Here is a 22,928-nt window from a genome sequence, read left to right on the forward strand (position 1 = left end):
TATAGCTGCCTTCGTCGATCTTTGAGGTACTTCATCGAGGCAATTATAGTGGGAATCGCGATGGAACTCGGTATTTTTCACATTAACAAACAGTGGGAGAAGTAAAAATGATAAGAGACATAAAAAACTTAAGACTGAGCGGGGATCCACCGGAGATCTCTGGACTCGAAGTCTGGCATTTTACCAGCTAGTCAGAGAAAGGCTGTTACACATAATAAATAAGACATGACCGCAAATACGGAGCTATAATGCGTTCAGCAAGCGCCCACCTTACCGCTTCGCCAGGTAGCTTATACTTATTAAGTTTAGACGATAAAGAGATATCTGAAACCGCCGACCCTCTAGCCGAATGCCATTATAGGCATCGGATTATTATTATTATTTTATTGTGTGACTGTGGACTTTTCTGGCGTGTACTACTGATAAGAAATTCTCGGGTTTCCCGCCAGGTGGCAGTGATGTGATACCGTGACGTTACAGCGAATGTCATACTCAACATCTTATCGCGATTTCATTTTACAAATTACGGCCGTCAATCACAAATTTAGTCGTTCACGACTGCCAGCCTCAAACTGTGAGAAGGCGTCAGTGGAAGCACGTGTTAAAAAACTAGTTTTTATAACATGCTGCTGAAGATCGGTTTACGCTCGATACGAACCGTGCAGTAAAAAAAGGTGAAGAGTACGGTCTACTGGGTAGTTTTTTCAGTTGCTGTAATTCGCCCACTCGACTTGAGAGTACGGCCTTTAAACCTCAAATGCACCAGCCTGCTTTGCCCCTCCCCCTGCTTTACGAGTGAGAACTTTCTAGCGCACAGCGTGTGCGCACAGAGCGGGCGCCGTGCAACGGGCACGCGATACGCGGCAAGGACCGGCGGCGCTGTGGGCGTGACGTGTGCCACGGCCGCCCCGACTGGAATGCGAGCAGGAAGGAACTGCCGCGAAGACCTTGGCGGGTCGCGCCGCCGTCGCGGGCCCATTACCCGCTAAGCGGCCGCAGCACGAACGCGATCCGCGCCGCACCAAGCCACGTCCTCGTCCGTTCAATCAGCACAGCGCAGCAGTTACCTACCTACCTACCTACCTGTTCACTGCACTTCTCGATTCCGTAACTTGGTTCTTAACCCGACTCTCATACACACAACACAAGGTGACAAAACTCTCGGTTATTACACCGGCTGCGAAGAAATTTGCTATAATAGTCGCCGTATGTGTGGCATTTGTCATTTATTAATGACACCGCGACAAACTGGGATATCCGCGTCGCGCAGTAGGAAATCACTATGTTATAGAAGCACACGGTCATGCTGAGAAGTACGGACACACAAAATGTTCTGGAGTCTGCTGTACATACTATAGACGCAAATTAAGTTGACACTCGGCGTGGTGGCAGATGGTAGCGATCGCAAATGCGAAATCCCTTTACGGTCGCTCCCATTATCCACCGCGTCGGGTGGCAGCTTACTTTGCGCGTATAGCACCACATCTCCTCAGGAACTTACTTATTACTTCCAGGAAGCTAGTCTCGTCTCAGAGGCGCACCGAGCGAGGGGGTGCAATGTCCAGACACTAGACTAAACTAAACTAGGATGGCGGTTCAAATCCCCGACAGCCCGTCCAGAACTAAGTTTCCCGCCATTTTCGTAAATCGCTTAAGCCGAATGGCGCGACAGTTCCAAACGGCGCGGCCGATTTTCTTCCACACCCTTCTCCTACCCGCTTGTTTGCTCCAAATCGTATGATATACCACAGAGTTCTGGAGACCTTTCCCGCCTCTCAGTTGTTCGTCTAGCCCAAATTCTGCATACAATAAATCTTCCGAACCACACAAAATATTTTATCTGTGCTTTGCGTGTGCATATAAAACTGGTACAATGGTGGTTCGCGTCTGTTTGACATCAGTTCTAAGAACAATAATTTTATAACTATTTCATACAGAAACTCATTCTCCGACTTACAAAAGATTTCAACACCTGTTAAAACACTTATTGATCGTTTTATTGTTACCCTACAGTCCACTAATCACAATACTTCTCCCTCTTTCCATTGCACTTCACAAGTCACCGTTAAAACTTGCTCTCTTCTATCTTGTAACGACATATTAGAATTTCTTATCTTATCTTTTCTGTTTTAGTAAAATTGCTTTTCTTTTCTCTAAGAGCAAATATAATAGTCTGACTGCGAAGAGTGTTGTTTATGATGAAGAAAAGACGCATATATATAAGTCACAATGCTTGAAGTTTGGAGGAACACGTTTAGTAGCTAAGTTACCTTTCTGAAGCAATATTCGTCTTTTGTTTGACATACTTCTCTTGTCACTTCCTTCTTCGCTTTTCCTCCTCCTAGCCACGATCTGTTCATACCTTGTAAGTTCCTTTAAGTGACTATAATCACTCATTTCTGTTCAAACATTGTGTCATATTCTTTTATGTTGCACCACTAATACCCTTGGTATGTTATTGACATACACTCCTGGAAATGGAAAAAAGGACACATTGACACCGGTGTGTCAGACCCACCATACTTACTCCGGACACTGCGAGAGGGCTGTACAAGCAATGATCACACGCACGGCACAGCGGACACGCCAGGAACCGCGGTGTTGGCCGTCGAATGACGCTAGCTGCGCAGCGTTTGTGCACCGCCGCCGTCAGTGTCAGCCAGTTTGCCGTAGCATACGGAGCTCCATCGCAGTCTTTAACACTGGTAGCATGCCGCGACAGCGTGGACATGAACCGTATGTGCAGTTGACGGACTTTGAGCGAGGGCGTATAGTGGGCATGCGGGAGGCCGGGTGGACGTACCGCCGAATTGCTCAACACGTGGGGCGTGAGGTCTCCACAGTACATCGATGTTGTCGCCAGTGGTCGGCGGAAGGTGCACGTGCCCGTCGACCTGGGACCGGACCGCAGCGACGCACGGATGCACGCCAAGACCGTAGGATCCTACGCAGTGCCGTAGGGGACCGCACCGCCACTTCCCAGCAAATTAGGGACACTGTTGCTCCTGGGGTATCGGCGAGGACCATTCGCAACCGTCTCCATGAAGCTGGGCTACGGTCCCGCACACCGTTAGGCCGTCTTCCGCTCACGCCCCAACATCGTGCAGCCCGCCTCCAGTGGTGTCGCGACAGGCGTGAATGGAGGGACGAATGGAGACGTGTCGTCTTCAGCGATGAGAGTCGCTTCTGCCTTGGTGCCAATGATGGTCGTATGCGTGTTTGGCGCCGTGCAGGTGAGCGCCACAATCAGAACTGCATACGACCGAGGCACACAGGGCCAACACCCGGCATCATGGTGTGGGGAGCGATCTCCTACACTGGCCGTACACCACTGGTGATCGTCGAGGGGACACTGAATAGTGCACGGTACATCCAAACCGTCATCGAACCCATCGTTCTACCATTCCTAGACCGGCAAGGGAACTTGCTGTTCCAACAGGACAATGCACGTCCGCATGTATTCCGTACCACCCAACGTGCTCTAGAAGGTGTAAGTCAACTACCCTGGCCAGCAAGATCTCCGGATCTGTCCCCCATTGAGCATGTTTGGGACTGGATGAAGCGTCGTCTCACGCGGTCTGCACGTCCAGCACGAACGCTGGTCCAACTGAGGCGCCAGGTGGAAATGGCATGGCAAGCCGTTCCACAGGACTACATCCAGCATCTCTACGATCGTCTCCATGGGAGAATAGCAGCCTGCATTGCTGCGAAAGGTGGATATACACTGTACTAGTGCCGACATTGTGTATGCTCTGTTGCCTGTGTCTATGTGCCTGTGGTTCTGTCAGTGTGATCATGTGATGTACCTGATCCCAGGAATGTGTCAATAAAGTTTCCCCTTCCTGGGACAATGAATTCACGGTGTTCTTATTTCAATTTCCAGGAGTGTATTTTACAGTGGAATTGCGGGTCAGCCTTATGTATGGACGCAAATAACTGGCTTGGGCGATTCTGCTTAGCCGTCACTGCGGCCATCTCACCGAGAAAACCGCGAACTGTAGTAATTATTCATAAGTTCCTTGTCATTTAATTGGCGAACTCCGACTGCTCAGTGCTATTAAACTGGCGCACTTACGATTTTCCACACGTTCATGGTCGCGAAAATACGAAGCAAAGCCAGTTATTTCTAAAGAAGGAAATCTCGTGTCTCATAGCAAATAAGTCTGTGGACTTTTCGTCAGAGAAAACGAATTAAAATTAGTGGCCAGGAAGGTATCTCAAAATACTAGTTTGCTGCATTCCACATTCTCTCTGGACAGGAAGAGAGAGGGACTTTCCTTACGAATGAGATTCAACGCGGCTTCAGCTACCACACTGGTGCGAAATCCCGGTAAGTAGGTATCGTTGGTATTTGAAGACGATAGTGCCACTTATGGGCGGCCCTCTACCCCCTCCCCCCTTTTCCACAATACAATCCAAAAAAGATAAACATCGTCACCAATAAAGATTTCATAATCACGTCAGTCAATAATAATGAACAGCTAGTACATTACTCAATAACAGTGGACTGATGTTAAACCCGGATGAGCGCACAACTTTTAAAAGTGGCCTGTGTGTTAAATAAGGGTATAAGTTAATTCTATCTTAAATTTCTTCCAAAACCGTCAGGCTGTTTCAGAGTGAAGGAGTAACAAACATACTCACACGCAAACTTTCATACTTATCTCTGTATACAAAAGGCAATGTCCTGACTGACAGACTGACTGACTCACTGACTCATCGTCACCCAACCCAAACCACTAGGATACAAACTTGAAAATTGCAGAGGGTGTTGATCGTATACTGTTGGCGGCGTTTAAGAAGGGTTTACGGAAATAGAGGATGAAATGCTTTTTGAAGACACGTTGCTATTAAGGCAATTTTGAAGCTACACCTAAGAAAATTGGTCTTTGGCTTTTTTGTCAGAAAAAAAAGAAACACGTGTTTCAACATTTTTGGAAATCTAACTTCTAGGGCTATGAAACAGTGAAAGTACGAGGCCTATTCGAAAAGTAAGGTCCGAACGGTCGCAAAATGGAAACCATTGTGAAAATCAAAAATGTTTTATCTGCAACAGTCATCCACACCCTCCAGGTGCTTCTCCACATAGTCGCCGCTCCGATTCAGGCATTTGTCGTAGCGTTGTACGAACTTTCCAATACCGTCGTCATAGAAGGAAGCCGCCTGTGTTTCCTGCCAATTCTTTACGCTGGTCTAGAGCTCGTTGTCTGCGCCAGAACGTTGTCTTCATAGCCAGCGGTTCATGTGAGCAGATGAAACTCAGGAAGAGTAAACTGCGTGCTCTATTGTGGGTGACCAAACACGTTCCATCGAAAACGCTGCAGGAGCATCTTCATTGCCCCTGCAGAGTGCGGCCGAGAATTGTCATGCAGACAGAAGCGCATGACAATTAAGTTATGTGGGCTGCATGACATCAGGCGAAATCTCACAACAGGCCCTGATATATAGCGGGATATACACTCCTGGAAATTGAAATAAGAACACCGTGAGTCATTGTCCCAGGAAGGGGAAACTTTATTGACACATTCCTGGGGTCAGATACATCACATGATCACACTGACAGAACCACAGGCACATAGACACAGGCAACAGAGCATGCACAATGTCGGCACTAGTATAGTGTATATCCACCTTTCGCAGCAATGCAGGCTGCTATTCTCCCATGGAGACGATCGCAGAGATGCTGGATGTAGTCCTGTGGAACGGCTTGCCATGCCATTTCCACCTGGCGCCTCAGTTGGACCAGCGTTCGTGCTGGACGTGCAGACCGCGTGAGACGACGCTTCATCCAGTCCCAAACATGCTCAATGGGGGACAGATCCGGAGATCTTGCTGGCCAGGGTAGTTGACTTACACCTTCTAGAGCACGTTGGATGGCACGGGATACATGCGGACGTGCATTGTCCTGTTGGAACAGCAAGTTCCCTTGCCGGTCTAGGAATGGTAGAACGATGGGTTCGATGACGGTTTGGATGTACCGTGCACTATTCAGTGTCCCCTCGACGATCACCAGTGGTGTACGGCCAGTGTAGGAGATCGCTCCCCACACCATGATGCCGGGTGTTGGCCCTGTGTGCCTCGGTCGTATGCAGTCCTGATTGTGGCGCTCACCTGCACGGCGCCAAACACGCATACGACCATCATTGGCACCAAGGCAGAAGCGACTCTCATCGCTGAAGACGACACGTCTCCATTCGTCCCTCCATTCACGCCTGTCGCGACACCACTGGAGGCGGGCTGCACGATGTTGGGGCGTGAGCAGAAGACGGCCTAACGGTGTGCGGGACCGTAGCCCAGCTTCATGGAGACTGTTGCGAATGGTCCTCGCCGATACCCCAGGAGCAACAGTGTCCCTAATTTGCTGGGAAGTGGCGGTGCGGTCCCCTACGGCACTGCGTAGGATCCTACGGTCTTGGCGTGCATCCGTGCGTCGCTGCGGTCCGGTCCCAGGTCGACGGGCACGTGCACCTTCCGCCGACCACTGGCGACAACATCGATGTACTGTGGAGACCTCACGCCCCACGTGTTGAGCAATTCGGCGGTACGTCCACCCGGCCTCCCGCATGCCCACTATACGCCCTCGCTCAAAGTCCGTCAACTGCACATACGGTTCACGTCCACGCTGTCGCGGCATGCTACCAGTGTTAAAGACTGCGATGGAGCTCCGTATGCCACGGCAAACTGGCTGACACTGACGGCGGCGGTGCACAAATGCTGCGCAGCTAGCGCCATTCGACGGCCAACACCGCGGTTCCTGGTGTGTCCGCTGTGCCGTGCGTGTGATCATTGCTTGTACAGCCCTCTCGCAGTGTCCAGAGCAAGTATGGTGGGTCTGACACACCGGTGTCAATGTGTTCTTTTTTCCATTTCCAGGAGTTTACTATTGTTCTAGGCGTCTTTGCGTGCTCACTGTGCGCTCAGAACTGGAAACAACGATGTGGGGCGATCGACGTGCATACTAGAGACATTGCCCAACCCATTTGTGTAGACCTTCATTTGATTTTCACTGTGGTTTCTATTTTGCACCCCATCGGACCTTACTTTCAGAATAGCCCTCTTTTTTTAAAAACAAAAAATAAGTCGCTATTAAAGGCCTACTAATGTATTTTTAAAGCTACATCTATGAAAATAGATATTTAACTTCTCAGTCACAAACAAAAAATGTGTTTTAGTGTTTTTGGATATTCAACCCATAAGGGGGTGAAATAGCAGATGAAATTTTTTATGAAATTTTTCATTATGAAAGCATTTGCAACGCTAAATCTATGAAAATCTGAATTTGACATCTCGGTTGGAAATAAAAAAATGCGCACTTCACGGTTTTTCGGAACTCAAACCTTAAGGGAGTGGAACAGTGGATGAAAGTTTTTAAGAAAATATTTCGCTATATTAAAATAAATTAAAGCTATATCTATGAAAATTGGCATTTCCTTTCTCCGTTAGATATAAAGAATACTTGTTCGAGAACGAAAGTTTCTATGGAAATATCACCACAAGAATACAAAACGTGTAATTCACAATAACCTTGGACTCCAACTACCAGAATCACTTTTTCGTCAAAGTATCTTCGGGAAGGACCGTGCGTCTAACACCTTAATTAACATGAAAAGTTTAGAAGGTATTGCAACTTGTGTACATCGAAAAACTCGATAAAGAGAAACAAAAGAAATCTGTGCAGACCATACAGTCCACGCGAACGAAGCAGCGCTGGCTAAGCTAATAATATACACTACTGGCCATTAAAATTGCTACACCAAGAAGAAATGCAGATGATAAACGGGTATTCATTGTACAAATATATTATACTAGAACTGACATGCGATTACAGTTTCACGCCATTTGGGTGCATAGATCCTGAGAAATCAGTACCCAGAACAACCACCTCTGGCCGTAATAACGGCCTTGATACGCCTGAAGATTGAATCAAACAGAGCTTGGATGGCGTGTACAGCTACAGCTGCCCATGCAGCTTCAACACGATACCACAGTTCATCAAGAGTTGTGACTGGCGTACTGTGACGAGCCAGTTGCTCGGCCACCATTGACCAGACGTTTTCAATTGGTGAGAGATCTGGAGAATGTGCTGGCCACGGCAGCAGTCGAACATTTTCTGTATCCAGAAAGTCCGGTGCAGGACCTGCAACATGCGGTCGTGCATTATCCTGCTGAAATGTAGGGTTTCGAAGGGATCGAATGAAGGGTAGAGCGGCTAAGGCGCTGCAGTCATGGACTATGCGGCTGGTCTCGGCGGAGGTTCGAGTCCTCCCTCGGGCATGTCCTTAGGATAATTTAGGTTAAGTAGTGTGTAAGCTTAGGGACTGATGACCTTATCAGTTAAGTGCCATAAGATTTCACACACATTTGAACATTTTTTTGAAGAGTGGAGCCACGGACACATCTGAAATGTAACGTCCACTGTTCAGAGTGTTTTCAATGCGAACAAGAGGTGATCGAGACGTGTAACCAATGGCACCCCATACCATCACTCCGGATGATACGCCAGTATGGCGATGGCGAATACACGCTTCCAATGTGCGTTCACCGCGATGTCGCCAAACACGGATGCGACCATCATGATGCTGTAAACAGAACCTGGATTCATCCGAAAAAATGACGTTTTGCCATTCGTGCATCCAGGTTCTTCGTTGAGTACACCATCGCAGGCGCTGTCTGTGATGCAGCGTCAAGGATAACCGCAGCCATGATCTCCGAGCTGATAATCCATGCTGCTGCAAATGTCGTTGAACTGTTCGTGCAGATGATTGTTGTCTTGCAATCTGTTGAATCTGGGATCGAGACGTGGCTGCACGACCCGTTACAGCCATGCGGATAAGATCCCGTTGGGATCCAGCACGGCGTTCCGTATTACCATCCCGAACCCACCGATTCCATATTCTGGTAACAGTCATTGGATCTCGACCAACGCGAACAGCAATGTCACGATACGATAAACCGCAATCGCGATAGGCTACAATCCGACCTTTATAAATATCAGAAACGTGATGTTACGCATTTCTCCTCCTTAGACGAGGCATCACAGCAACGTTTCACCGGGCAACGCCGGTCAACTGCTGTTTGTGTATGAGAAATCGGTTGGAAACTTTCCTCATGTCAGCACGTTGTAGGTGTCGCCATCGGCACCAACCTTGTGTGAATGCTCTGAAAAGGTAATCATTTGCATATCATAGCATCTTCTTCCCGTCTGTTAAATTTTTGCGTCTGTAGCACGTCATGTTCGTGGTGTAGCAATTTTAATGGCCAGTAGTGTATATGGGATGAATCAACACATCGTGATCACAGCGCACCAAACTGAGTGCTACATGATAGCGATGTGGCCACATGGCGTAGTAAGAAAAGCATGCAAGCGGAGTACAGACAAATCGGAAATCATTCTGGCTACGAAATGGGCCTCTAAACGGAAATCCACTAACACAAATGACTTTGATGGAGGTCAGATAGTTACTTCTCCCCCACGCCTCATCACAGAAAGCGCTCGCAGATTTACCCGCTCTGTAACGCAGGACGGGCAGCGATTTGTGGCAGTTCTGACGACGGGGTACAGTGCTGGCGCAGATACAAGTATTTAGGAGAACGCCTTTCAGCATAAATCGCAAAATATGGGTCTCCGCAGCAGATGACCCCCTACATGTCTCGATGTTGACTCAACGATATCGTCAGTTACGATTGCAGTAGGCACGGGGATATCGAGACTGTACTGTGTTTCAGTGGGTCGTATCCGGATATGCCATCGTCCAAGCGAACGGCTCTTCCAAACATGCTCCGCATCACAGACCACATTGCTTGGTGCAATATTATGCTACGGGACCAGCCACTTGAGTTTCCATCACGACAGCTATCGACTACGTGAACATTACCGCGTCCCTTGACGCTTGGTGTCTTCTGTAACGGTGATGGCACCTTCCAGCTTGAAAACTGTCGTATGGCAAGGCTAGTTGTTTGAGGAACACGATAGTAGAATTACCTATTAAAGGGAACACGCCACAGACTTGTGGAATCCAGGGGAAATATAAATGTTACACTATTGCTTTTCAAACGTGTACCAACACGCTATTTAGGAGACGTAATACGTTTTGGATCATCAGTATAATTAGAGATGATAAGATTCTAAATGAATATACAGATAGCTTTGGGTGCTGTAGTTTCCAAACTCTCCTATGGTTCATTCTACAGAGTAGTTTTCCTGTGTAAAGAATAGGGAGGAGAGCAAAGGTTCTACGACGAAATGGACGCAAAGTGACAAACTTCAGACAAGTTTGTCACCCGTGTTATTTGTCTCATGACAAATATATCAATAGTTAATAATGTTAGGGAAAACAGAGCGCATCGGTTGGTCTAAAACCAAGGCAAATTCATACGAACAATCATTGGTAGACATCGTAAATCAATTCTGCCTACTCCTACGTCACATAAAAGACAATAATGTATCCAAAGAGGAAATGGATACCAGAAGTAATCTATGCTACTACGTAAACAAAAGTGGTAGTTTAACGTGGTTACCGAAAATCTCGAAAAGTTCTTGAACGATTTATTTGAGATCTTTACTCTAAGAAACGTTGAGGCGGACATAGGCTACAAATTGTTTATCACATACGATGTATAAATGTATGTATACTATATAAAGCGGGAGCAGTTTTTAGCAAAAATCTTCTAAAGTTCTTGACCGATTTAATTCATTTTTAGACGATACTCTAATAAACATGTGGACAGACACTGGCTATACAGTTTTAAAATACATGTGGTATATAAGTACATATATACTAATAAATGGGAAATGTGGTTAGAAATATTCTCGAAAAGTTCTTCATCAAGTTACTTCAAATTTTCACGCGATACTCTAATAAACATTCAGACGGACATATACTACATTTTCCACTAGATATTGAGGTGACAACAGTCAGGCACAAAACTGAGGCACATATACAAATGGCCGTAGTATCGCGTATACAAGGTATAAAAGGGCCGTGCGTTGGAGGAGCTGTCATTAATGTACATTAATGACTTCCCAGCGACATGCAACACGACGTTAGCCGTCTACGCGGATGACACAGCCATCCTCGCGCAAGACTGGAAACCGTCGAACATCAACTCACGAATACAGACAGCACTTAGAACAGCTGAGCCTTGGCTGGAGCGATGGCGTATTAAAGTAAACGTCGACAAGTGCGAAGCAGTTCTGTTCACACGCAGACCGAAACTACTGCGCAAACACCAACACTGTAGACCGATAACACTACATACACGCCCAATACGTTTCCGAGAGAAAGTCAGATACCTTGGTGTCTGGCTGGACCGGAAACTTACATGGGGGGACCACATCGAATACGTTGCCAACCGAGCGCACGCGAGGCTCAAACAGCTCTACCCAATGCTCAACAGGGCAAGCACACTGAATAGGAGGGTGTCGAGGTCCTTATACATGACACTGATTAGACCTCTGATGACGTACGCAGCTCCCGTCTGGGGATATGCAGCTCCCACACGACTGCGCCGCCTGCAGATCATACAGAACAAGGTGCTACGAATCATCAGCAATGCTCCACGCTACACACGCACCGTGGATCTTCACCATGAATACCGCCTTGATACCCTCAAGGAAGTATTCAAGAAACACGCCACACGACTATACAGGAACTCGAGACACTCGAACAATCCTTTCATCCTCACTCTGGGAAACTACGATCACAACCACAGGTGGAAACACAAGCGGCCAAAGACACTGCTAGCTAGGGCATAACCACCTATGGTAAACTAACATACGCAAACAGCGACAAACGCCGGTAAGCCCCTGCATATCAGCAACACTGACTGGCAACTACCAGCTGCTATTAGAGCCAACCAACAGGCCACAGCAGGGACACCGACGAGCTCACCCACAGACGCACGAACAATCTGCCAACACTCCCTCACACTGCGCCTCCGGTACATGACCTATCGGACACAAGACCGATAACAAACCTAACTGTTGCAGGTTGCAGGACGCTGAACGAGAACTCTGTACCAGCACCCAGCGCCAGCCGCCGAGCAGCACAAACGCACAACGTCAAGGTATCGACATGCATGATACCCACTACTAACAAAGCCTATCCTTACACAACCTATCGCAGGCAGCAAGACAACCGCTACTGCTCTTGCCGCCCGACCTAACTTTCGCAGAGGTTTTTTTCCCTTGGCTCTTGCTTTGCCACTTTTTTTCCTCTGCCCTTCAAACCGCTACCCTTCGTCAGATTTCGACCAATCTATCTCCAGATGAGCGCGTATTAATGGTTAATCCTAACCAGACGTACGCAGACATCGCAGTACCCACATCCAGCGACACCTCACTTTAGTGAATACTAACCCTTATGCAGAGATGGCAGTAGACCTTTTGTGTTGGCCATCATGCCGGTGTGGGCGTGGAGGGGCTCCACCTCTATTAAAAAAAAAAAAAAAAAAAAAAAAAAAAAAAAGGAGCTGTCATTTGTACTCAGGTGGTGTATGTGAAACGATGTCCGACGTGATTACGGCCGCAAGACGGAAATTAACAGACTTTGAACGCGGAATGGTAACTGCACCTAGACGCATGGGACATTCCATTTTGGAAATCGTTAGGGAATTCAGTATTCCAAGACCACAGTGTCAAGGGCGTGCCGAGAATACCAAATTTCAGGCATTCCTCCCACCACGGACAATGCATAGGCTGACGGCCTTCAGTTAACGACCGAGAGCAGCGGCGTTTGCGTAGAGTTGTGAGTGCTAACAGACCACTAAAAACTGCCTGAAATAACCGCAGAAATCAATGTGGAACGCACGACGAACGTGTCCGTTAGGACAGTAGGGCGAAATTTGGTGTTAATGTGCTGTGGCAGAAGACGAATTATTTAGCTAGGCATCTCCTTTCTGCACTGAGACCTTTAGTGAGGAACTGCTTTCATCACACTCGCAGCTCTCGTAATATTATTAATAGACTGAAGTCACTTTCTCTCAATGAATTGTACTTATCAGTAAGCTTCGATGTAGTCTACTCTCTACTAGTGTCATTCTCATGGAGTCATTGTCACTCATGAGAAGTAAGTTCAAAGCCAACGTAACAGCGCTATTTCATCTTGCCCTTCTTTCAACCTACTTTTTATTCAACAGTGAGTATTTTGAGAAAATTGACGGTGTTGCCATGGTTAATCCTCCCTGCCCTCTGGTAGCAAACTTTTTTATGGGAGATTTTGGGGAGAGGGCGCTGAATTCGGGAGAACTTAAACCAACAGTCTTCTGGCGATATGTGGATGATACTTCTGTAGTATGACCCCATCGTGAAGAAGAACTTGACGTTGCTTGCAGCATCTGAATTCTATGCACGAGAATATGAAATCTGCGATGAAACTGGAGAAGGGCAGCTGTCTGCCATTTATGGATGTCTTTGTCGGTCGGAAAGCAGATGGATCATTGAGGCAGTCCGTTTACCGTAAGCCCATACATACAGACCTCTAATTGCAGGCGTCTAGCTGCCACCACCCACCACACACTATGGGCATCCTTCCAACGTTGGTGCATTGGGAACATGTTGTGTCTGATGGAGACAGCCTTGCGAAGGAGCTGGAACAGCTACAATCTATGTTCAAAGATAATGGATATTCTCCACATCAGATCATCACAGCTTTAAGGAAGAAGAAATGTGACTAGCCACAAGACCAAGAGAGAAAGAGCTGATCAAGTCCAGGGCGTTTCTCCCGTACGTCGGCAATATTTCCTCGGAATTAGGCAGAATCTTAAGGAGACATTATGCTCTTCTCGGTTTGACAAAGGACGATCTGAGATTGTGGAGGGCTGGAATCTACGGCGTACCTTGCCAGTGAGGCAAAGCCTACATTGTGGTCAGACAACGCGCACAGTGCGTGAAAGATGAGTCAATATGATCGCCACGCTCGCCTTTCGCAGCGCAGTAAATCAGGCATAGCCGAGCATTGTGTCTCTAAAGGACGTTGCAAGCATTATTCTGCCACGGAAATCTTGGCTCGACGAGATCCCTCTCGGATTCCATTACTAAGGAATCGGTCGAAATACGTTTGGTGGAAGACCTTATTAATCACGATGGCGGCTTTCAACTGGATACGGCGTGGGACTCCGTGATTTCCTTACTTCCTTCCGAAAGAAAACATCTTATGGCCGATGATACATCTACCGACAGTTAACTTTATTAATTTGGACGTATGAATTTTAACTCCGCGAGTGCGCATTCTGACAGAGAGCGCGCATGTAGGATCACCATTACGCATACGCCTGCGCGCCACAGATGGAGCAAAATTGGAAGAGGACGCGAAACTCGACAGAGATCTTTCATATAGCGGCTGCCTTTGTACATGCATCGCCGGGCGCCAATTTTTGGCATAAGATTAGTGATGTGAACTACCAAACTCCAGTGCAAAACACTCACCTGAAGATGACTGAATGTCTGTCAACAGAAATATCGTGGCAAGAAGTCGACGTAATCCGGCTGCGATCCCGAAATTTCATGGGATACTGTTAACGCTGGCAAATTTCAAGAATCACAAATTGTTATTACATTACAACACTCTTTGAGTGCTTTACTGTTATGAAACAGTTAATTATTATTACTATTAAGTTAATTACTATCACAATGGTCTTCATCTGTGGCGCGTTAAAAGCGGGCTGCCGGCAGTTTGAATTTGGGGGTACGAAACACAATACAATGCGTGTATCAGTCCCGTGGAATCAACGTCTGCGGCAAACACGCTTTCGCTCCCCAGAAAATGGACAGCTACAATTCTCGTCTGTCCACTCAAATGTGAAAAGATTCCTTATTTCAAACACACAGAAAATATCTTGCAAAGCCAACTTCTCGGCTAATATGAACTGAAAAACATGTTGGTGTCCTTGGTGAAATCAAATGTGCATTCAGCCTATCAGCAGTTCGCCTCCAACAAATAAGAACGTTATGGCAGTCCATTTTTTCTTTTTACGGAATAACGATTCTTCGAAAACACTGGGTAACTGGAGACGAAAACATCGAGCCAACACGCTCTGGTAATTTGCCGCCAGGGTCCGCTTCACGACGTACTGTTTCGGCGAGTTCCGTACTGCTCGAGTAGTGCTTCCAGGCCGGCGACAAATCGCAGGCGGAGATGGCACAATGCATCGGCCGGCGCAGCCCTCGGCCGGAGCACGGGTCTCCCACGTTCATTATTCCCGTCCTTTTTGCCGGCGGCCACGGTGCCGGCAGGTATAATGATCCAATTTGGCCGGCAGCGCGCGCCAGCTGTGAGCGGAGGACGTGGGCGGCGGAGGGTGTGGCAGGGGGCGGTTTACCTTGTTGCCACGGGCGACGAGTCGCCGAGCCACCTGAGCGCGCTGCGCGCCAATCGATACGCCGCCTCCCCGCGATGACGCAGCCGCCGCCAAGGTCACGCCGCCTCGCACGTGGAACCACCACACGTGAGGGACATCCCTGACCTCCGGTCACCATCCGACGTGTGCTGCATTGCTGAGTGCTTCCACTGTCGTCGGACGGTGACACGACGAATCAAAGTGGATTTCCGGCACGAAGTTTGGAATAAGTATCCGAAACGCAGAAGTATTCGACTGGCAGACTCTGCTACATGTGAGCACTTTCTGAGTACCCACTTCAGTTCCATAAGTGCATCAAAAATAAGAGCGGATTCAGGTTTCGGATCTAGTGGGGAAGGGGATTATGGTGTGTGGCTGCCCCCCCCCCCCCCACCCCTTTCACACAAAAAATAACACCGTCACAACTGTACATCAGACGTCAAAGGCACCGCCTTGTTCGTGTAGCCATCCTCCTCTGCCTCCAGCCACCTTTATTATACGGTTGTATTTATATTTTTTTCCAGGATCCTCACGTTCTTTACGCTCATCAACTACTGCACCATATTTGGGTTGAGGTGTTTCTAAGAGACAAAACTCAAAAACTTACTCTTAACAGGAAGTAATTGTGTGTGCTTTCGGGTTTTACGGACGCTCAACGGCGAGAGGATGAAACCGACAGACAGAAAGATAAATTTTGAAGCACCACAAGATAGTGTTATGGGACCATTACTGTATACAGTACGTTTTAATGATCTATGAAGCTTACTAAAGATGATGCTCCTGTCTCTAGGAAGGCAGCAACGCTGGATCACTAGTGAAATACAGAATGATTCCACAGGATCGACGATTTGTGCAGGGACTGACAGTTGAAGCTGAACATAAATAAATGTAACGTATTGCTAGTAAATGGGAGAAGAGGTGCAGAACTGTTTGATTACACTTTGATGTATCATCATTCGAAACAGTAACAAACTGAAAAACACACATAACTAACCCTCTGAGGTAACTTAAAAAGGAGTGACCAAATAAAGTAAATTATAGGAAAACAGATGTCTGGATGATTTTCACTAAATAAATCTTAAGGAAATTGATTTCATCCATGAAAGAAGTGGTTTAGAAAACCCATCTCTGACTGGTTTTTGAGAGTAGTGGAGCAGTACCAGTCCTAACTCAGATTAAATCTTATTTCAAGATTACAGTGTCACCTAATAACCCACCCAGGCTTCTGGGACATTTGTGTGTGGTACATTCAACGTCAGGATGTAGCCAACTACACCACCCACACATGTAGGGCAAATGAATAACATAACAATGGTGGGAAAATGAAGGTCATCTACCTAATGTGAGAGTTCTGGCTCAGATAATGATCTAACATGAGGTCACTCTCCCCCCACTGATTAGAGCCAATAGGACAGCTTGAAAAACGAGGAAAATAGTCCCCCCCCTCCCTTACTCATGTATACCAATAGGATGGTTTAAAAATGGTGGGTTCCCCAACCCCTTTTCTCTCTAGAGAAATTGCATGAGTTTTTTTTTATTCACGTCCATGCATCATTGTGATAGCTTCATCAGCAGCAGAGTTTTTCTACTTCAAAAATGATGGTAAATATCATCATAATTTATGAGGTAAGACACTTCAACGTTACAAGGTGTGATTGGGAACAAATTTTGACTCACTCATCTCTTTTATGAATTATCAGTTAAAATATTTTCCACGGAACCATATGAGAAACTAATTTCTTCAGTAAGCTCTCGAATAGTTATTTGCCTATCTGAAAGAACAATTTTTGCCACATTCTGCACATTTTCTTCTGTGTTTGGTGTTAATGGATGTCTTAAACGTTGTTGGTCTTCTACCAACTCATTTCCAATTTTAAATCGCTCACAGCACTTGTAACCAGTCTCCAGAGTTACAGTATTTAGCCCCTGCTGAAAAATCTACACATCGAAGAAACAATGAAGGAAATAAAAGAAAAGTACAAGGGTGGAATTAAAATTCAAGGTGAAAGGATATCATTGCTGTCCTCAGTGAAAGTGAAGAAGAATTACAGTATCTGCTGAATGGAATGAACATTCTAATGATCACAGAATACGGATTGAGAGTAAATCTAAGAAATACGAAAGAAATGAGAGATAGCAGAAATGAGAACAGCGAGAAAGCATCAGAACTGATGATCATCAGGAGATGAAGTTAAGGAATTCTGCTACCCAGGCAGCAAAATAACCAATGAAGAACGAAGCAAAGAGGGCATAAAAATCAGACTAGCCTTGGCAAAAAGGGCATTCCTGGCCAAGAGAAGTCTATTAGTATCAAACATAGGCTTTAATTTGCGGAAGAAATTTGTGAGAATGTACGTTTGGAGCACAGCATTGTGTAGCAGTGAAACATGGACTGTGGGAAAACCGGAACGGAAGAGAATCGAAGCATTTGAGATAAGGTGATAAAGACCAATGTTGAAAATTAGGTGCCGGCCGCGGTGGTCTAGCGGTTCTAGGCGCTCAGTCCGGAGCCGCGCGACTGCTACGGTCGCAGGTTCGAATCCTGCCTCGGGCATGGATGTGTGTGATGTCCTTAGGTTAGTTAGGTTTAAGTAGTTCTAAGTTCTAGGGGACTGATGACCATAGATGTTAAGTCCCATAGTGCTCAGAGCCATTTGAACCATTTTTTTTTTTTTTAAATTAGGTGAACTTATAAGGTGATGAACGAGGAGGTCCTGTGCAGAATCGGAGGGAAACGGAATGTATGGAAGACACTGTCAAGGATGATAGGACATTGTTAAGACATCAGGAATAACTTTCATGGTACTTGAGGGAGCTGTAGACGGTAAATCTTTTGAGGAAGACAAAGATTGGAATTATCCAGCAAGTACTTGAGGATGCAGGTTGCAAGTGTTACTCTGACATGAAAAGGTTGGCACAAGAGAGGAATTTGTGGCGGGCCACATCAAACCAGTGAGAAGACTGATGACTCAGAATATATAGGCTTCATTGAGGTGGAAGGAGCAAGTAAGTTACGGCTGACAGGAAGTATCTGTATTTGATAACATTTACCCGCAATTCAATTCAGAGCAACTTCATGTGAGGTTATGCACAATACGGATATTCAACTGCATTATCAGATCCAAACGCACTTGACAGCGAATACGAAGACAAAAGCTTAGCGACAAACGTCGTTTACTATATAGCTATTTCGTGTTCAAAACACTAACTCCACTGATTGAGGAGAATACACCTCCAGATTGAATGGAACTCGCGGCAGGAAGCAGTGTACTGTACTGCTGTAGCCTACTAGTTGAATCCCAGTTCTGCGTTGTGTCCTGCGGTTCAAGCGCCGATGTACGAAAACGAGACGCAGGTTTCGCGCTCGAACCGATGTGAACCTCCTGCTTTCCAGCATTTATAGACAGCCACGACTACAATTTCGAGTCGAATATCCACGCATGTAACTTAAATTTCAAGCCATTCGACGTAGATACATACAATATCACTGAGAAAATAAGTACGAAATGTTAAGTCACGGTATGTGCCAGGACGCAGTTACTTGGAATAAGAGTTTTCGTTTTAAATACCGTGATTTTGCTTCTGGAAATAAATGTAAAGCGATGTGTGCTGAGCTCATAACGAGGTACTAAACATGGTGTCAGTAGAAATACGTCCTCCACATTCGACATCATAATTTTCTAATCTTTTCGTGTTTGTGTGACATTTGTCACGGCAGCTAAAGAATAACGTTTATCTGCAACGGGAAATATGAGGTACGCCTACTCCCTTACATTAAAAATGATCAAAATAACGGAAATTTAAAAATTTAAGGGAATAATTAATTTAGAATCGAAAAACTTGTCTTTCCAGCTTTGTGACAGAGATGATTATCAAATAGAAAAACTTACACGCTATTGTGCCTTGGCATCATAGTTCCAAGCTGTTACTCTCACTTCTTTATTTTTAGTGAGGTATAAGCGCAAATTCTGCAGAGGCAGCTTTGTGATAAACGTCGTTTGCCGCCAGAAAATCTGTAAGGCTAGATGGCGAGGAGAAAGCTTGAGACTGCTTTCTCAACTTCCAAGAAACAAGGGCGCCACTTTAACGGCTACTTACCGCTGCCAGACTTCCCGTCGCTGTGTCCACGAAGTGGAAAGAAAATTCCGTAGTAGTAAACAACAATAACACGGCGCTGCACCGATAATTCTACCGACTAATACGGCACTGTATTGGCCGAACGTCAGTACGGCGAGTAACTGCCAGGTGTGACAAGAACATTAGCTATACAGCTTGGGAACCTCAATGACTTCCATGCATGCCAAAGGATTCATAGAGCGAAGAAAGCATGGGGTGGCTTCTAAGCCATTAACAGGCAGAGCTAACGGGCCACAGTGGTACTCCGAAGTCGTGGTCACGTTCTTCTCACCACTACAGGACTTTTCTGATAGTGTGACACGTCGTAGTGTATTACTGAAAGACCCCAGTCAGCACAGATATGGCCATCATCACGTGTGCACAGGTCTGCTCTTTTATTCTCATAATTGAAGTGAAGGGAGCTACTTCCCTCTTGCATAAGTTTAAAGAAACTGCGACGTTAGCTAACGGATGTTCTGCTGAGTAGTTGCTATCTAACCAGCATTTCAGATGGGCAAACAAGTTACGCCTTTACTTGATGTTGCTCGCACCTTAGGTAATTGGGCTATTCACGGCTAGTTCGATAATGTCGTAGAGTCTAGGCGCACACGTCTGTTTTCACGCCCAGCAGCTAACTCGCAAATAATAAGCTGCAGCTGTGATCCTACAGTCAAAAAGTCTATGTACTGGCTAGAATTGCAAATTAACAAAATAAACAGAAATACTGAATACAAGACAAGTAAAGAATTAATAAAAAGGTTGCTATGCTAACGTCAGTAATTGATGAAGACGTCATCAGAAAATTCTGTTGAACAATGTTCGTTAAGAATGTGAATCTCAGATATATGGAAAGTGGTCCTATGATGAGCAGTGTAACACAGACAGAAATATTTTAATCGATACAGTTGAGTAGAGAGCGTTACGAGAATGGCAGCAAAAACCCAAATAAAATAGTCATTAAAGACGCATGAAAAACTAAGTCCGTTTCGTGATCACAATTCACGAAATGTTCGCCACCTCAAAATAAGTCAGAGTTCAGAATGATTTACAAATTAGCACATGTGAAATAACGAATCGAAACTCTGTCTATTCTCAGTTCCGTAATACAATCGGGAAAAGTTAAAGCTCTGGTTTTGATCACACTCAGACCTCACGATAGTTAACGTCACATTAAAAATTAAATCATTTTAGCAGCTACTCACAGCCAAGAATCTGTCACTCACACGACTGAATAACACACATTCCCACAAGTATATCTGCTGCTTTAAGAACTCGCCCTAAAGTGTCCAGGTTTGCTCCCTTAGGTTCAACCCCTCTAAAAGCATCTGCCTCCACTTGACTCTAGCAGAGTTCCGCCACTGTCTGCTTCTCCATTAGCTGAAGGCCATTCCCACCAAAAATAAATCGTTCTTATGTTCTGCACACATAGTTTTCATTCTTTCTACACTACATTAATATATAAACTATATTTAAGTAAATAAATATTATAAACATTCGGCCACACTCAGAAAATTTACAAAAAAATATAAATAATAGTTTGTTCACACATAAATTAGGTATAATTCCTGCGCAAGCACACTCGCGTTAAATGACAACAGATTATCGTTAAATATTGTTTAAACAATCATTTATGTTTTACAAATAGCGCAGCAATGAGTCGTCCTTTTTTGCAGGTTTTATTTGTCAAATCTAGATTTTGCCTAGTGCCTAGTCATTATCAATTCACTATTTCATAGTATCAATGCATGCCAGTTCCTTGTTGTTCGGGCGTCTCTCACAGTTCTTTCAGGACATCATTTATGTCTGCTTGGCAGAAGCTTCCTGCGTCATTCTTTTCAGTAGTGGTGTCAGCTTACACATCTGACTGACCATTTTAAATTAAGTTGGTTTTTTCATATCAGTTGTAATTATTTTTAAATAAAGTTCTTGCCAAAAATGGTATTCTAATCCATTAATAATTATACAAGTATGACAAGATATGTGGTATTCAAGCTGCATACAGTTGCTGTAATATGGTGGAGGAAACAATGTTCTGACAAACATTTGCATAAAAAAAAGATCTAAAAACGTAATAAATCAATACACAAAACAGATATAGATATGTAGATTTCAGGGATGATAGCTATAGTTCGGTGCTATATCGTTTGTTGAAATCGCATGAAGCGTTTAAAAGTTGTTAATTCTAAGGTTCATTGTGATGTTACTGAGTAAGTTATTAACTTTTGTACTTTTAAAGAAACTGAAAATGTTGTTTCACTGGATGCTCCTCATTTTTCAGACTTCGACGATGTATTCAGATTTGCTTTATTATGTAACTGTGATTTGTTATACACTTCCTGAGATCTGTAAGAAGCCACCTTCCTGGTAGTCTTACACTCCGTCACTGATGGTGCTTCGCATGTCCTAAGCGAGCGAGCACTGACCACAAGTTTTGGGGTTTAGCCATACTACGCGGTCCCCGCCTTTGTACTCGGGCCGTCCAGCAGATGGTTGCACCAGCTGGCTCAGTCGCGCTCTCGGCTATGAATCCGCAGACGTTGCGTAAAGCCATAAAAAAAATACTTACCTCCTACCAGTTTTAGGCGGCCGAATAACTCGTCAACATATGTGTAACGTTACAAAATGCTACTAAAACACACTCTTCCTAGCAGGTTTGCTTTTACCAACTTTTTTTTTCCTTTCACAAATTGTTGAAATTCGTTTCCCAGAGTTTCCCGTTCAACACTACAATGTCAGTCTCAGAATACTAAGGTCAACGCCCAGAGCACTCCTTGGACAGCCAGAGTAAAACTTCTGATATTGCAGTACAAAGTGAAGCCTTCGTCTTCCACGCCACTTTACATGCTGTGGTTCGGGAAGCAGGGAGAAGAGGGAGGGTGCTCCCGTCGTAATGGTGAGTGGAACAGTTAGGTGTGGTACTTTATTGGGACATCGTCAGACCTCGCACTACTTGAGAGTGTGCGGAATGGGCAAGACGCTCGGTATCAGCGCATTCGATGGTGGTCAGGTCGAGTTTACCTGGTTCGGGTTGAAGGGGTCGTACTCGCACAGGACTTATCCGGTGCCGCAAGTGTGCACCGCTCATTTGACTGGAGCCCACCCAAATGATCGATAAACCAGATAATTCGTAAATTCAGAAAAAATAGACTGATTTTCTTAAGTCATCAGTCTTCTGACTGGTTTGATGCGGCACTTGCATCCTACCATCCTCATTATTTGCTGGATGTATTCTAATCTCTGTCCTTCCCTACCCCTACAGCTTTTGCCCTCTACACCTCTCATTACTACCATGGACGTAATTCAATGATGTCATAACATATGTCCCTTCATACTGTCTCTTTTTCTTGTCAGTGCTTTCCATATGTTTCTTTCTTCAGCGGTTCTGCGAAGAGCTCCTCATTCATTATGTTAACACTCTAACTAATTTTCAACATTCTTCTGGAACACCACATCTCAAACGCCTTGATTCTCTTCTG

At 45.5% G+C, this 22,928-nt stretch overlaps 1 protein-coding gene across 5 annotated transcripts in view; it reads right to left on the bottom strand.

The window, feature by feature from the left end:
* Positions 1–22,928, bottom strand: part of LOC124615399 (myocyte-specific enhancer factor 2) — an 870,744-nt gene that overhangs the window by 369,181 nt on the left and 478,635 nt on the right. The gene's annotated exons all lie outside the window — the stretch shown is intronic.

This window comes from Schistocerca americana, chromosome 5 (assembly GCF_021461395.2).
Source record: "Schistocerca americana isolate TAMUIC-IGC-003095 chromosome 5, iqSchAmer2.1, whole genome shotgun sequence".
Taxonomy (NCBI): Eukaryota; Metazoa; Arthropoda; class Insecta; order Orthoptera; family Acrididae; genus Schistocerca; species Schistocerca americana.